The sequence below is a fragment of the Phocoena phocoena genome, chromosome 1 (genome assembly GCF_963924675.1).
Source record: "Phocoena phocoena chromosome 1, mPhoPho1.1, whole genome shotgun sequence".
Lineage (NCBI taxonomy): Eukaryota > Metazoa > Chordata > Mammalia > Artiodactyla > Phocoenidae > Phocoena > Phocoena phocoena.
The window spans coordinates 43,414,042-43,429,642 of record NC_089219.1 but is presented as its reverse complement, the minus strand read 5'-3'; the positions used below and the strand labels follow the sequence as shown (position 1 = coordinate 43,429,642).

Here is a 15,601-nt window from a genome sequence, read left to right as displayed (position 1 = left end):
CAATTTTTCTTTAGGTTTCGTTTTTAATTGTACAAGTTCAAGTGGAGTCAGAAGCTCTTCTTACTGGTGTGAGGACTTATACAAACCTTCATTTTGTCTACACAGACCAACAGATTATCATTTTTAGAGAAGATACTTTTTTCTCTCCTTTTTTGGTGTCCTTGGTACCAAATACTAAATTCGGGTGCATAATGCTGACACAAGTAATTGCATAAACTTTTCACATGTTGTGCTTAAAGCCAAACCAAACTGTTGTGTTGAACTTGGACATCTTGAGTTCAGAGAACTGGTAACTTTATTAATTTATTTATTTATTTTTTGCGTTACGCGGGCCTCTCAATGTTGTGGCCTCTTCCGTTGCGGAGCACAGGCTCCGGACGCGCAGGCTCCGGACGCGCAGGCTCAGCGGCCATGGCTCACGGGCCCAGCCGCTCCGCGGCATGTGGGATCCTCCCGGACCGGGGCACGAACCCGTGTCCCCTGCATCGGCAGGCGGACTCTCAACCACTGCGCCACCAGGGAAGCCCCTGGTAACTTTATTTTAATACATATATATGAAGAATTTAAGAAAATAAAGGCTTCCTCGGATGTGTGCCTCTTAAAATTATTTGCTTTTAGACATAAAATAAGAAATTTTATAGCACTTGCAGTGAAATTACACTAGAGTACAAGCAGAACCAAAACAAAGTTGCAAAATCTATTGACTAATTTAGGGAGATGTCTCTTTAGAAATTTAAATTTTCTGTGAGAGTAAGTTACCATAAGTATCGGTATACATTGCTTTTCTCTCCTCAAATAAGTAACTAACAACGCAAATCTCAGACTTATTTAACACAATAGTTTTTAGCAATGGAAAACCTACAGACAAATTTTTCCTTGGTTCAGGGCTCAAATAAAAAACTGAACGGGACGGAAGATGATGGCAGCCCTCCAGTGAAAAAAATGATAATAGACATTCACACAAATGGAAAAATGATGATAAACAAGATGCCAACAGTAAAGAAGGAACACTTGGATGACTATGAAGCGCCAATGGAAACTGATGAAGAGCATGTCAAGAGAACCTGTGCCTCTGTGCCTGAACCTTTACATTTAAATCCCAGTTTGAAACACACTTTGGCACAATTCTATTTCAGTAGTCAGAGCTCTCTGGGTGGACCAGCAGCATTTTCCGCTCAGTATTCCCAAGAAAGCATGTCACCTACTGTATTTCTGCCTCTTCCATCTCCTCAGGTTCTTCCTGGTCCACTGCTCATCCCTTCTGATAGCTCCACAGAACTCACCCAGACTTTGTTGGAATGGGAGTCTATTTCTTGTTTTCAGGTTGGAGAAGAAAAGAGACTGTTTGCCCCAAGCCCTAAATTCTGTTCTCCGAGAATTTTCACTCCAACAAATAAATACAGTATGTGATGAATTGTACATCTATTGTTCAAGGTGTACATCAGACCATCTTCATATCTTAAAGGTCCTGGGAATACTTCCACTTAATGCCCTATCCTGTGGGCTGATCACATTAACTGATGCACAAAGACTGTGTAATGCTTTATTGCGGCCACGCACTTTTCCTCAAAATGGTAGTATACTTCCTGCTAAAAGCTCATTGGCTCAGTTGAAGGTAACTGGCAGTGCCTTTGAAGTGGAACATGAATGCTTAGGCAAATGTCAGGATTTATTTGCAGCCCAGTTTTATGTTCAGCCAGATGCTCCATGTATTCAGCGTCTGGAGTGCTGTGGAATGCTTGCGCCCCAGACATTTGTGATGCATTCTCACAGATCACCTGACAAAAGGACTTGCCACTGGGGCTTTGAATCAGCCAAATGGCATTGCTATTTTCACGTGAACCAAAAATACTTAGGGACACCTGAAGAAAAGAAACTGAAGATAATTTTAGAAGAAATGAAGGAGAAATTTAGCATGAGAAATGGGAAGAGGACTCAATCCAAGATAGATACACCACCAGGAGTGGAATTATAGTCACGGTATCGTTATAAAGCAGGAAGGTGACCATGTTTCTCAGACACATTCATTTCTACACCCTAGCTACTACTTATACATGTGTGATAAAGTGGTTGCCCCAAATGTGTGGCTTACTTCGGCTGTATCCTAGCCTAAAGAGGTCACAAAGACAGAGGCAAGTAGATCTATACTAAGACATTCAGAGAAGCCTCACAGCAGTGGGAAACATCAAAAAACAGTGTCTTATCTAGATGTCTCACTAGAGGAACAGGAGAAAATGGATCTAAAAACAAGTAGAGAATTATATAGCCACTTAGATCCATCAGTTTCAAATAATTCTACAAGCAAAAGGAAACCTGAGTCTACCACTTGCAACTTAGCCAGAGACACAAGGTGGGAACTGACTGTGATGCTGCAGCTTCATCTCCACTTCTTGTCAAAGATGTCATTTGTGAGGATGATAATGGAAAAATCATGGAAGAAGTAATGAGAACCTATGTAAAACAACAGGAAAAACTGAACTCAATTTTGCAGAAGCAACAACTTCAGATGGAAGTTGAAATGTTGAGTAGCTCAAAAGCTGTGAAGGAACTCCCTGAAGAATAGCAGAATTTACAGAAAGAGCTTGAATCTTCGCAGAATGAACGTGCTCAAACAGTGGAAGAATTTTATGTTGAACAGATTTAGACATAAAATTAGAGCAGGCAATGAAACAAAAATGTACCTGTGACTCAAATTTAGAAAAAGATAAAGAAGCTGAATATGCAGCACAGCTGGCAGAACTGAGACAGAGACTGGACCATGCTGAGGCTGATAGGCAAGAACTCCAAGATGAACTCAGACAGGAACGGGAGGCAAGACAGAAGTTAGAGATGATGATAAAAGAGCTAAAGCTGCAAATTTTGAAATCATCAAAAACTGCTAAAGAATAGAAACCTTTAAAGAGATTCATCTGTGTGTTCCCGACAGGGTCTATTTTTGTTTGTTTGCTTTGGTAATTGAATTCTGAACAATTTATCTGCATGAAAATAACTAGGCATTGTATCCATTTGTAGATCAGAGAAAGTGAAGAGATTATATATTAGTATATAAAGTTTTACATTTTCCAAATGAATGAAAATGTATGTTTCTTTGTACTTTTTTTTCAACCAGCTCAGTAACAGTACTTTATCGTTTCAACTATTAGATAATCTGCCTATATTTCCAATGCAATTTAGCAGTTGCATACTTTTTAAAAGCTGCATTGTGTGATGGAAAATAGTTTTGATCAATTTTGTTATCCATATTTCAGATTCAATTTTAGATACAATGGTGGCTTCATAGTTCATATATAGAGCTACTCAAGGAGTTGAATCTCCATTTTTTTTTCATGAACACAATCTCATTTCTAAGTTAATATAGTATACTCATTATTATAATCAAAATTTGCTTTAATTTTTTCATATTGTGGAATGAATTTCCACCAGTTCTCTTCTATTTAATGTCTCCTAAGAGACATTTTGTCAGTAGAGGAATTTCATTGATTAGGTTATAGCACACCCCATGGGGAAGGATAACATGCTTTCTTATACACTGCTGTTAAACACAAGAAGCAGTTATAATTAGATTTTGTTTAAATGTGGTTATATTTAGAAAAAAATTTTTATGTAGCAACTTTAGAAGAGGGAATAAAATGTAATAATTTTTGAACTTTTATGTTGTTAATAGTGGTGTGAAAATATTAATGTACTTGAGAAAAACTGATACCATTGATGTACATCAGTTTCTATACAATCCATAATCCTCCTGTACAGTTTCTCTACGTAGTTGTGGGTCTTACTGATATTTATATAATGGATTTGTTTTCCTTAATGGATTTTTCCTTTAAATTGTAAAACATTAAACACTTTGAAGGTTAAAAAATATATATGGGAAATAGCAACTATAAGGATTGTGGAAGTGGGTGACTGATGCTGAGTCTGATGAAAGACTGATAAAAGAAAATGACCTAAGATCTATTAATCAACAATTTAAAACAAAGGACCTTACTGTTAGTATTTAAAGAGACCCTCATCTCTTGCAGCCAGTATTCAGAGATAATTATCAAGCAGAAATTTAAGAAAGGAAGAATTTTAGAAAAGGCTGAATTCTCAGTGTAGGAAAGTTTCCTCATGAGTTGGGTCCTGATGGGGAAGAAGTAGGATCTTGAGATTTGGGGTGAAGATATCTAGGTAGATTCATTTGAAACGCTTGAATCCCAAGACTCCTCTGAATCCTCTGAGCCTATAGAAGTGCCCCTCTGGCCTAGGTGGGAAGATAAAGGCCCATACCTCCCCATTTTGTACATACCTTATAAGACAATGTGAGTCCTCCTCAGGATCTGCTCTGATTTCTCCTCATGGCCACCAGACTCATAAGTAGGATCAAATGGCCCAAGCAGGCAATATTACATCCCCAAATAGCTACAGCACCTGACTTACATGTAATGGCAAGTACCAGGAAAGGATGCCTGAGGGCTGGATAAATGGAGGTGGGAATTTAAAGCTGGATAAGGGAGAGTTCATCAATATCAGGGCTCTCTGTTGTGACACAGGATTTAACACTCAGCAAGGACCCCTAAGAGATGGTTCTATACACTGCTGGAATGGCTCTTTAAAACTTGAAAAAAGTGATAGCCACACATTAAATAAATAGAGATGCCAGAACTGCCATGGTAAAAGGAATCAAAAGGCTCAATGAAGTGGGCCTGCAATAATGGGTTTATCATCTAAGACTGAAAAATCCACCAGTCAATCGTGTTTTTTGGAAAGCTTGGAGGACACTCCATTTACCAAGACAACAAAGAATGCACTAGGTAGGGAAATTACCAGCATCATTGAGAATCTTGCAGCAGCTGTGGTCTCTAAGTCAGGACTGATGGTAGGAGATGGGCTCCCTAGTAGCAATGAGGATAAGAACTCAGATTAGCAGAGACCAGGTGGCTGTACTTCACCATCAGAAGAACGGTGGGGCTTAATGTTAGAATAGTAGCCAGGAGGGTCTGGCCAGCAGGGATTTTGGTGATGGCTCAGAGAACATGGTGTTCCGGGAATTCTGTGGTGATCCAGTGGTTAGGACTCCACACTTCCCGGAGTGCAATCCCTGGGCAGGGAACTAAGAACCTGAAAGCTGGGTGGCACAAGAAAAAAAAAAAAAAAAAAGAACATGGTGTTCTTAGGGCCAAGATAGATGGACGGCCATTGTATATAACGAAAAGGGAGGGGGAAATGAGGAGTTGTTTAATGGACATAGTTTCAGTTTTGCAAGATGTAAAAGTTCTGGAGATCTGTTGCACAACAATGTGAATACACTGAACACGACTGAACTGTACCCTTAAAAATGGGTAAGATGGTATATTTTATGTTGTGTGCTTGTAACTACAATTTAAAAAATTTTAAATTATTTACCAAAAAAATGGATGAGAAGGCTGAGATCAGCTGCTCTACTGGAAAGTCACAAATCTTTGCCTGTTGTCAGACCCAGAAGCTATCAATTATAGGAGACCAGTTTCCCATGAGGAAGCCCCCTATAAAATCACAGCAAATATACATAGTAGTGATTCCTGCAGTCCTTCCCCAATCTATGGCCACTTATTCAGATAACTCTACAATGGAGTAAGAAAAATACCCAGATCTTTCTGAGGTTGTTGGAGACAGGGTCCAAGTTAACACTGGTACCTGGGGACCTAAAGCACTAGCATGGTCTCCTCACTGGAATAGGAGCATATATGAGTTAGATAAAATGAAGGCTTGGGCAAGGTTTGTACTACAGTTGTTCCACTAGGTGTATGGTCCTACCCAGTTATTTCCCATTCCTGACAGTATAATTGGAATGGGCGTACATCGAGACAACAGAACTCTCACGTTAGTTCCTTAACCTGTAGAATAAGAGCTACTAAGTAGTAATAAGAAAGGCCAAGTGGAAGCCCCTGAAACTGTTCCTGGACAATGGTCAAAATAATAAATTAAAAACCTGTCACATTTTAGGGGAATGGCAGAGTTTAGTACCTCCCTCAAAACTTTAAAGAATGAAATAATGATGGTTCCTGTCATATTCCTATTTAATTCACCAGTCTGGCCTCTGCAAAAACTGATGGATCATTGCAGATGACAAACTTAATGCAAACTTAATAAAGCAGTGGCTCCAACTACACCTGCTATGCCAGATGTGAATCTTTCTAGAGGAGATTAACAGAGCCTCCGGTACACGGTGTACAGCCATCGATCTAGAAAATGTGTTCTTTTCCACACCCATCTGGAAAGAGGATCACACAGGATGGGCAACTATACATTCATGGTCTTGCCCCAGTGTCATATTCTCTGTCTTATTATAGTCCAAAGGTATCTGAACCATTTGAAAATTCTAACAATGATATTAGTCCAGTATATCAATACCATCAGATGTGATAGGAAGTAAGTGGCAAGTATTCTGGATACCTTAGTAAGGCATATATACTCCAGAATGTGGGGGAGAAACTATACAAATATTTAGAGGCCTACCACATCAGTGAAGTTTTTACAGGTTGAATGATCTGGAGCATTCCAGTACATTGCTTCCAACATTAAAAAAAAAAACAAAAACCATTGCATAATGTACCTCTTACCACCAAGAAACACATTTGGTAGGCCTCTTTGGGTTTTGGAGGCAGCATATTCTACACTTGGAACTACTGCTAAGACCCATTTATCAACAGATACAGGTTTGCTGGTTTGCACCCCACAGGCCTACAAGCCCTGTACTTGCCCAGCTTCAAGACCAAAGAGCCAAGAGTCAGCAACAGAGACATCAATGATTTAATGGATAGGGGGACCTCACATGTCTGAAGCAAGGTACTGGAGCAACGCCCCACCATGTGTGGCAGGTGGGAGGCAGGACATGGCGGCAGTCTTCGTTCCCAGGGGGAGGGGGAGGTTACCAGTTATAGGGCGAATTGATGTCAGGTTGGCTCTTCAGTTACCAGGGAAAGCAGCAGAGGGGCACACCACCACCTTTCACTACCCCTTTGATAAGCTATCATAGTGGAGATGTTCTGATCTAAAGCAAGAACAATCCTTAGCTGGGGCCTGGGGCAAGTAGGTAGGAAGGTCATTCATGTGAATAGGGTATTGGTGAAGCAGGCACTGGCTGAGCAGGGCATTACAGAGAACAAGAGTACAGCCGTCTTGAGTGGCCTGACCATACAGGTTGGAACCTTTGATTGGGGCCCAGAGGAAGGAAGGACTGAAAGATTAAAACTGAGATATGACCAACACTGCTGCTTGGGCTCTATGACTCGACAGATCCCATGATACTTGAGCTATCTGGGAACAGAGAATGACACTGTATGAAATCTCTGGCCACCACTTGGCTCAAATATTTGGACATTCATGCATTTCTAAATTTAGTTGATTCATGTTTACTTAATATGTGCTTACCATATGCCAGGCCCTGGCCTGGACACTGAAAACACAAAGATGTAATGAAACCCATTCTCTGTTCCCAAGTAGCTCAGTCTAATTTTACTCTTATTATTTGCCTGCCATTTGACTCATCTATTTCCTATACCCTGGCATTTGCTAGGATTCAGGTAGTAACAAAGTGGGGCCAAATGGGGAAAAACTTGAGAACAATTCTATCAACTAAAAATCGACCACAAATCAGGCCAAGGCCATCATGATTTGATTTGAACAAGCCACATCAGTCATGCTTTAACAATAAAAACTCAATTACTGAGACCTACTGTGTATATGCCACACACTTCATATACATTTATCTTCCCCCCAAATTCTGCAAGGTGTTCTCTCTCTCCACATGAGAAAATTGAGGTTTAGGAAGTTAAGGCATCTAAGACACATATGAAGTGTTAGAGCTAAGATTTGAATGTAGGGCTACTTCTGGCACCTCAAATCCTCTTTTACCACTATATCATACTACCTTCATGCTACTTCCAGTGATCCGTAATAGTCTGAAAATACCTTGATGTATTCCAATTCCTTCATTAAACATTAAATTCCTATTTGAAGCCCACCAGTGACAACAAGCTCTTCAAAGTGGTCCTTTTCATCTATGATCAGGAGATTCTTCCAGAGGAAATTCAAATGTCCTCTCTTTAGGATCATTTAGTTGCAAAGAACACTCAAGCTAGGCAGAGGTAGGTGTTTTGTTTTGTTATTTTGGCTGCATTGGGTCTTCGTTGCTGCGCGCGGGCTTTTCTCTAGGTGCTGCGAGCAGGGGCTACTCTTTGTTGTGGTGCGCAGCCTCCTCATTGTGGTGGCTTCTCTTGTTGTGGAGCACGGGCTCTAGGAACGCGGGCTTAGTTGCTTTGCGGCATGTGGGATCTTCCTGGACCAGGGATTGAACCCATGTCCCCTGCATTGGCAGGTGGATTCTTAACCACTGCGCCACCAAGGAAGTCCCGAGGGAGGTGTTTTAAGAACACAAAAATCTCACTGGAAAGTTAGCAACCCAGGGACACAAAAAGGACAACCAGGCATCACGGGGACAGGAGTTTTGAAGCCATTTTCTGAAGCTGTCATTTCTGCTTCATTCATTTTTCATTCCATATCATTCTTACCAGCTTCCATTGCTTGCTCACGGCCTGGCATTAGTGCTCTAGCCCCAACCTACTTGACCTTTCAGTCCAAGATTCCATTATCATCTGACTCGGTCTTTTCTTTTAGTACAAAATCCTTAGAAATAAATAGATTGACCCAGTTTAACCTATGGATTGGATCTTGGATCACGTTCTAACCTTGATCTGACCACCTATGACTACGGTGGAGTCACCCCGAAAACATGGCTGTCTGAGTTTAAGTAGGATCTGTGGATGTAAAACAACTTCAGAAGGGGTGTGAACTGGGCTTGATACACTGTGTTAACAACCTTGTTCAGAAAAACATAAAGATGAGATGAATATCCTCTTTTTCTGTGACACTTAAACAGAGTCTGTAGCAACCTGGTATGATCTTTTATTTTTTGTTTGCTATTTTCTAACTTAACTAAGTACCAAGGAGGCAGGGATTGGCTCCTATCCATCTCTGACCCCTCAAAGCACATATCCTAGGGCTCTCAACACTGTGCCCTGGAACAACTTGATGCTGAGGTAAACAGTATTTGTGATGGGGTACACTTACCTACTGTTGGCTGATCTCTTAAACATAGGGTACCAAGAGGCATACTGACAGTTTGATTTTGTGTGTGTGTGTGTGTGTGGTAAAATATACACAACATAAAATTTACCATTTTAGCCACTTTTCAGTGTACCTTTTCAGTGGCATTAAGTACATTCATGTTGTGCAACCACTATCCATCTCCAGAACTTTTTCATCATCTTAAACTGAAACTCTGTACTCACTAAACAGTAACTCCCTATTTTCCCCTCCTTCCTGCGCTTAGTAACCACTGCTTTGTCTCTATGAATTTGACTATTCCAAGATACCTCACGTAAATGGAATCATACAGCATTTGTATTTTTGTGTCTGGTTTATTTCATTAAGCGTGTTTTCCAGGTTCACCTTTGTTTTAACACATATCAGAATTTCATTCCCTTTTAAGGCTGAATAATATTCTATTTTATATATACTAGGTCCCCTACATATGAACAAGTTCTATTCCAAGAGCTTGTCTGTAAGTCCAATTTCTTCCTAAGTCCAACAAAGTTAGCCTAGGTACCCAACTAACACAATTGGCTACATAGTACTGTATTGTAATGGGTTTATAATACTTTTCACACAAATAATACATAAAAAACACAAAAAATGAAGAAAACATTTTTAATCTTACAGTACAGTACCTTGAAAAGTACAGTAGTCCAGTACAACAGTTGGCATACAGGGGCTGGCATTGGGTGAACAGGCAAGAAGAGTTACTGACTGGAGGAGGGAGAGGAGCTGGGAGATGGTAGAGCTGAAGGATCGTCAGCAACAGGACACGGAAGGCAAGCTGCAATTTCACTCACGCCTGACGCTGATGGCACAGGTTCTGGTTCCTTGCTGGATTCAATTCTATCTATCCTCTTGCAAAAATGATCCAGTGATGTCTGGGTAGTAGCTCGCTCTTTCTTTTCATAGATGACACAGTAGCACTGGATTCCATTCCGATCGGCTGCTGCAACCTTTGTGCACTGTTCTTCTTTCAGTCCTATGCCTCAAAAACTAACAGTGCCTCCTCAAATAAAGAAAATCCCCTTGCCATTTCCTGCATCATGACTCTCTTTGGTTCTTCAGTTACTTCTTCCTCTTGTCTCTCTTCATCCTTTCTGTGGGCCTCCAATTCCATCAGGTCTTCATTAGTAAGCTCTTTGTGTTGCACAGCAAGGAGTTCAGTGAAGTAGTCTTCTTGCAGATCTAGCTCCAGTTTCTCACTGAGGGTCACTAAGTTGCAGAAGACCTCTTTGGATTCCTCATCCACCTTCCAAATCCATGAAAATGGTGAACAAACTGCAGGCAAATATTCTTCCAAACCCCATTCATGGTGACAGCCGTAACCTCACACCAAGCAAAGTCAATGTTTTTTAAGGCCTTGTAGATGGCAGTCCTTCCAAAATTGTCGCAAGGTTGTTCCTGATTTGTCACTCGTCTTTACTGCCTGAAAAGTGTGATGTAAATATTTCTTGAAAGTCGCTATAACTCCCTGGTCCATAGGTTGGATGAGTAACATAATATTCGGTGGCAGATGCACTGCTTTGATGCTGGGATGAAAGTCGTCCATGAATGGGGGGTGGCCCGGAGCATTGTTGAGCAGCAAAACAATGTTGAATGGGACATCCTTCTCCAAGAAGTATTTCTCTACCTCAGGGAAAAAGTGGTGGAAAAACCAGTCCTGGAAAATGGCCTGTGTAACACAGGCTTTGGGGTTACTCTTCTACACAACAGGATGAGAGTCCTTGGCTATGTTTTTAAGGGCTCTTGGGTTCTCTGAATGATAAACTAAGAGAGGCTTCAGCTTCATATTACCAGAAGCATTGTCACCAAACAACAGTGTTAGCCTATCCTTCGCTGCTTTATAGCCTGGCATCAACTTTTCCTCCTTACTGATGTAACTTCGGTCTGGCATCCTCTTCCAGTACAGCCCTGTTTCATCCACATTAAAAACCTGCTTGAGGGCTTCCCTGGTGGTGCAGTGGTTGAGAGTCCACCTGCCGATGCAGGGGACACGGGCTCATGCCCCGGTCCGGGAAGATCCCACATGCCATGGAGCGGCTGGGCCCGTGAGCCATGGCCGCTGAGCCTGCGCGTCCGGAAAAAAAAAACCCAAAAACCTGCTTGAGTCAATATGTGCCTTCATAAATAATTTCTCAAAGTGTTTCATGAAACTCTCACGCAGCTACCATATCTGCACTCGCTGTCTCACTGCTTACTTTTACATTGCGAAGGTTGGCTCTAGCCTTGAACCCTTGAAACCGGCCATGGCTGGCATTAAAAGATGCACCCTCTGATTCTTCACTGTGTTTCAAGTCTTCATAAAGGTTTTTGGCTTTCTCTTGAATTAGCATTAAACTTAGTGGGACTCAGTGCTGAAGCTGATCCTGAATCCACATACTGAGAAGTTTCTCCATCTCCTCCATCACTTTTACACGCTTCTTCGATATTGTTGTCGACATCATCGGCACAGCTAACTTCACGTTCCATGATCTTGTCCTTGTTCTTTAGAAACGTGCCAATGGTTGAACAATTCACGTTTTAAGAATGAGCAACATCTACCATATTTTCGCCTTGCTCCACTCAATTATTTTCACTTTTTGTTTCCATTGTTATTGCTTGGCGTTTCTTAGCAGTACTGGCTACATCACTGCTGCTTTTATGCTTGCTTCCAGACATCCTGGGCTTGAAATAAAGATGCTGTACTACTGTACTCTATAAAGTACACAAAAGCACAACCACTTGTGGAGGATGCACGCACATGACACTGTATGCCAGACATACAGTGTGAACATACTGTGAACTTATGTGATTGGTCATGCGAATGCATGTTCGCATCTTTGAAAGTTCACCACTTGAAGGTTCATAAGTAGGGGACTTACTGTATAGACATTCTGTTGATTCCTTCATCTGTTGATAGACATTTGGGTTGTTTCTACTTTTTGGTTATTGTAAATAATGCTGCTATGGGTACTTCCCTGGTGGTTCAGTGGTTAGGACTCTGCACTTCCACTGCAGGGGGCACGGGTTTGATCCCTGGTGGGGGAACTAAGATCCTGCATGCTGCACAGAGCAGCCACAAAAAAAAAAAAAAAAAAAAAATTGCTGCTATGAACATGGGTGTACAAATATCTGTTTGAGTCTCTGTTTTCCGTATCTCTCTGCTTTGGGGTAAATATCTAGAAGTGGAACTGCTGGACAATCTGTGTTTAATGTTTTGAGGAGCCACTACATTGTCTTCCTCAGTGGCCACACCATTTTACATTCTCACTAACAATGCATAAGGGTTCCAATTTCTCCACATCCTTGCCAACATTTGTTTTGTTTTTAATAGCAATTCTAATAGGTGTGGAGTGGTAGCTTATTGTGGTTTTGATTTGCATTTTCCTAATGATAAGTGATGTTGAACATCTTTTCATAGGCTTATTGTATATCTCCTTTGGAGAAATATCTATTCAAGTCTTTTGCTCATTTTTCAATTAGGCTGTTTTTTGTTGAGTTGTGGTTACTTATATATTGTGTATATTAATCCTTTATCAGATACATGATTTTCAAATATTGTCTGCCAGTCTGTGAGTTGCTTTTTTATTCTCCTGATAGTATCCTTTGATACACAAGTTTTTAATTTTGATACACTCCAATTTACCTATTTTTTCTTTTTTGGCTGTGCTTTCGGTGTCATATCAAAGCAATCATTGCCAAATTCAAACTCATGAAGCTTCCCTCTGTGTCTTCTTCTGAGGATTTTATAGTTTTAGTCTTCTGTTTAGGTCTTTGATCCATTTTGAGTTAATTTTTGTCTGTGGTGTAAAGTACACCACATTCTTTTTTTTTTTTTTTTTTTATAATTTTTATTGGTTTCCAAATCATTAACTGATGTTTTTTGTTTTTTTATACATTTATTTTATTTATTTATTTATTTGGCTGTGTTGGGTCTTCGTTTCTGTGCGAGGGTTTTCTCTAGTTGCGGCGAGCGGGGGCCACTCTTCATCACGGTTTGCGGGCCTCTCATTGTCGCAGCCTCTCCCGTTGCGGAGCACAGGCTCCAGACGCACAGGCTCAGTAGTTGTGGCACACGGGCTTAGTTGCTCCGCGGCATGTGGGATCTTCCCAGACCAGGGCTCGAACCCGTGTCCCCTGCATTGGCAGGCGGATTCTCAACCACTGCGCCACCAGGGAAGCCCCACCACATTCTTTTGCATGTGGATATACAGTTCTTTCAACACCATTTGTTGAAAAGACCATCCTTTCCCCATCGAATGGTCTTGGTACACTTGTCAAAAATCATTTGACCATACATATAAAGGTTTATTTCTGGGGTCTCTACTCTATTCCACTGCTCTGTATGTCTGTCTTTATGCCAGTACATTGTTTTGCTTGCTGTAACTTTGTAGTAAGTCTTGAAATCAGGAAATGAGTCCTCCAACTTTCTTTTTCTTTCTTTTTGGATATCTGGGACCCCTTAAGATTCCATATGAATTTTAGAACGAGTTTTCTTTTTCTTTGTTTTCCTTAGCATGAATACTTTATGTTCTTTTTATAACTTTTTAAAAATACTGAAGTATATTTGATTTACAATATTGTGTTAGCTGTATAACATAGTAGACTTTTTTTCAGAGTATATTCTAAGTTATTACAAGATATTGGGTATAATTCCCTGCGCTATACAATAAATCCTTGTTGCTTATCTATTTTATGTATAGTAGTTTGTATCTACTAATCCCATACTCCTAATTTGTCCCTCTCCCAACTCCCCTCTGGTAACCTAAGTTTGTCTTCCATGTCTGAGTCTGTTTCTGTTGTATATAGATTCACTTATATTATTTTTTAGATTCCATGAGTGATATCATATAGTATTTATCTTTCTGTCTGACTTATTTCACTAGGCATAATATTCTCTAGGTCCATCCATGTTGCTGCAAATGCCAATATTTTATTCTTTTTTATGACTAATATTCCATTGTATATGTATCACAACTTCTTAAGCCAATCATATGTTGATGGGCACTAGGGTTGCTTCCACATATTGGCTATGGTAAATAGTGCTATGAACATTGGGGTACATGTATCTTTTTGAATTGGAGTTTTTATTTTTTCTGGATATATATCCAGGAGTGGAATTGCTAGATGATATGGTGGTTATAGTTTTAGTTTTTGAAGGAAACTCCATACTGTTTTCCATAGTGGCTGCACCAATTTACATTCCCACCAACAGTTAGAATGGGTTTTTCTATTTCTGCAAAAAACTTTATTAGGGTTTTCATAGGGATTGCATTAATTCAGTAGATCTCTCTGGGTAGTATTTACATCTTAATAACATTAAGTCTTCCAATCCATGAATATGGGATGTCAGTTCATTTATTTATATCCTAATTTAGTTTAACAATATTTTGTAGTTTTCAATGTACAAGTCTCTTGCTTCCTTGGTAAAGTTTATTTCTAAGTATTTTATTCTTTTTGATTCTATTGTGAATGGAATTATTTTCTTAATCTACTTTTTGGATTGTTCATTGTCAGTGTATAGAAATGCAGTTGCTTTTGTGTGTTGGTTTTGTATCCTGCGGCTTTGCTGAATTCATTTATTAGTTCTATTTTTGTGGGCTAGTTTGATTTAAACACATTAAAAAAAAGTGTGGCTGCAGGATAAATTCATCACGCCTTGTTCAAGTGTATATTTTTCTTTAACAAGGTAACCCTAAAAGGATGCAAAATTTTGAGAGCAAACACCAGTGCCAAGATTAACATATGTAACCTAAGAATTTTTGCCCATATACCACCATCAAAGATCCTGTCCCAGGTTTGCAAAATACCCAATTATTAAGTTCATAAAACTCAACTCCTGAATATATACAAAAATTACAAATCCTACTTGTAAAAAAACCCTCAAACTTACTGAGATTTGACTTTCAGGCTAATATTGAGTGATATTTGATGAGGATATCCATCTAGAGGCCACAAAAACATAATTTTTATTTCAATAAATATTTGTTGAATGGTGTGGGGGATGTTTAGAATTTAAACTCTGGAATCTGACAGATCTAGATTAGAATTCTGGTTCTCTCATCTGTTAGTTGTGTTGGTACTTCCCTAAACCATTTTTGCTCCACTTTAAAAGTGAGACCATAATATCGGCTCCACTGAACTGTGTTAAATGAGATAACATTCAGTAAATGTTGTTATGATTTTAAGTAGACTACATGTTGTCACTATGCTAGATATTGGGAATAAAAGATGTGTGACACACTATCTGCCATCAAGGTGCTCACAATCTAGATGGGAAAACTATAAAGAAAATCAAGTAATCTCAATATTGTACTACAGTAAAAAAAATATGTGCAAAAGGATGAAAGCTTGAAACAGAGTGGTATGTTGGAGATAAATGTAAGGCTATGACATGCTCAGATATGAAATTTAGGTTGTTTGGCTCCTATGTAAAGGATGGATTGGAGCAAGTGAATCATAAGCAAGCCCAGTAAGGGGGCTATGATAATCTAGGCAAACTCTGTGT

General features: G+C 39.8%; 1 pseudogene; it reads left to right on the top strand.

Annotated features, from left to right (window-relative positions):
• The first annotated feature begins 849 nt into the window (after positions 1-849).
• LOC136133922 (ski-like protein pseudogene) lies at positions 850-2,889 on the top strand (annotated as a pseudogene).
• Positions 2,890-15,601: the final 12,712 nt, after the last annotated feature.